Source organism: Ascidiella aspersa, chromosome 5 (assembly GCF_963924565.1).
Source record: "Ascidiella aspersa chromosome 5, kaAscAspe10.2, whole genome shotgun sequence".
In the NCBI taxonomy this organism is placed as follows: Eukaryota; Metazoa; Chordata; class Ascidiacea; order Phlebobranchia; family Ascidiidae; genus Ascidiella; species Ascidiella aspersa.
The window spans coordinates 13,412,261-13,413,938 of record NC_139451.1 but is presented as its reverse complement, the minus strand read 5'-3'; the positions used below and the strand labels follow the sequence as shown (position 1 = coordinate 13,413,938).

At 53.8% G+C, this 1,678-nt stretch overlaps 1 non-coding gene and 1 pseudogene across 1 annotated transcript in view; both read left to right on the top strand.

Annotated features, from left to right (window-relative positions):
* Positions 1 to 619: 619 nt before the first annotated feature.
* LOC146144442 (small subunit ribosomal RNA) lies at positions 620 to 1,308 on the top strand (annotated as a pseudogene; the record flags this gene model as incomplete).
* A 255-nt stretch (positions 1,309 to 1,563) lies between these two features.
* LOC146144441 (5.8S ribosomal RNA) overlaps positions 1,564 to 1,678 on the top strand; it is a 154-nt gene continuing 39 nt past the window's right edge. The window contains exon 1 of the ribosomal RNA XR_014498963.1: positions 1,564 to 1,678. This exon is cut by the window's right edge and continues 39 nt beyond it. This is a non-coding gene — a ribosomal RNA (5.8S ribosomal RNA).

Genomic DNA, 1,678 nt, shown 5'->3' with positions numbered 1-1,678 from the left:
AAACGAGGCCCTGTAATTGGAATGAGTACACTTTAAAACCTTTAACGAGTATCCATTGGAGGGCAAGTCTGGTGCCAGCAGCCGCGGTAATTCCAGCTCCAAAAGTGTATATTTAAGTTGTTGCGGTTAAAAAGCTCGTAGTTGGATTTTGGGCGCAGGCGGCCGGTCCGTCGCAAGGCGTGTACTGGCCGTCCTGGCCTCACCTCCGGTTCTCCGCCGGTGCCCTTGACTGAGTGTCGGCGGCGGCCGGAACGTTTACTTTGAAAAAATTAGAGTGTTCAAAGCAGGCGATTCGCCTGAATAATGGTGCATGGAATAATGGAATAGGACCTCGGTTCTATTTTGTTGGTTTTCGGAGCGCGAGGTAATGATTAAGAGGGACAGACGGGGGCATTCGTACTGTGCCGTTAGAGGTGAAATTCTTGGATCGGCGCAAGACGAACGACTGCGAAAGCATTTGCCAAGAATGTTTTCTTTAATCAAGAGCGAAAGTCAGAGGTTCGAAGACGATCAGATACCGTCCTAGTTCTGACTATAAACGATGCCAACTAGCGATCGGGGGGCGTTAGTTTTACGACCTCTCCGGCAGCTTGCGGGAAACCAAAGTCTTTGGGTTCCGGGGGAAGTATGGTTGCAAAGCTGAAACTTAAAGGAATTGACGGAAGGGCACCACCAGGAGTGGAGCCTGCGGCTTAATTTGACTCAACACGGGAAATCTCACCCGGCCCGGACACAGTGAGGATTGACAGATTGAGAGCTCTTTCTTGATTCTGTGGGTGGTGGTGCATGGCCGTTCTTAGTTGGTGGAGCGATTTGTCTGGTTAATTCCGATAACGAACGAGACTCTGGCTTGCTAACTAGTTACGCGACCCAATCGGTCGGCGTCTAACTTCTTAGAGGGACTAGTGGCGTTTAGCCACACGAGATTGAGCAATAACAGGTCTGTGATGCCCTTAGATGTTCGGGGCCGCACGCGCGCTACACTGACCGGATCAGCATGTGCTCGCCTTGGCCGACAGGTCTGGGTAACCCGCTGAACCCCGGTCGTGCTAGGGATAGGGAATTGCAATTATTTCCCTTGAACGAGGAATTCCCAGTAAGCGCGAGTCATTAGCTCGCGTTGATTACGTCCCTGCCCTTTGTACACACCGCCCGTCGCTACTACCGATTGAATGGTTTAGTGAGGTCCTCCGATTGGACCTGGCGCGGCCGGCAACGGTCGAGCCGGCGTCCGAGAAGACGATCTAACTTGATCATTTAGAGGAAGTAAAAGTCGTAACAAGGTTTCCGTAGGTGAACCTGCGGAAGGATCATTAACGGTCTCGCAAACGCTTCGGCGAACGCGAAACTCGGACAAGCGAGAGAAAAAGTCTTTGCTACCCGGCGCCCGACCCGCGAGGAGCGGCGCGCCGGCCGGCGATTCGGTCACCCGGTAATGTTTGCGCGTCGAGTGCCGCGGTGCCGCGCGCTCCGGCTTCAAGCGTCGGCCTGGCCGACCGCTCGGCGCGGTCTATTTTGTCACCCTATAGTGCGAGGCACTGTGCGAGCGAAACAATCGTGGATGGCTCTTGGCGGTGGATCACTCGGCTCGTGAGTCGATGAAGGACGCAGCTAGCTGCGTGAATTAGTGTGAATTGCAGGACACATTGAGCATCGACGTTCTGAACGCAAATTGCGG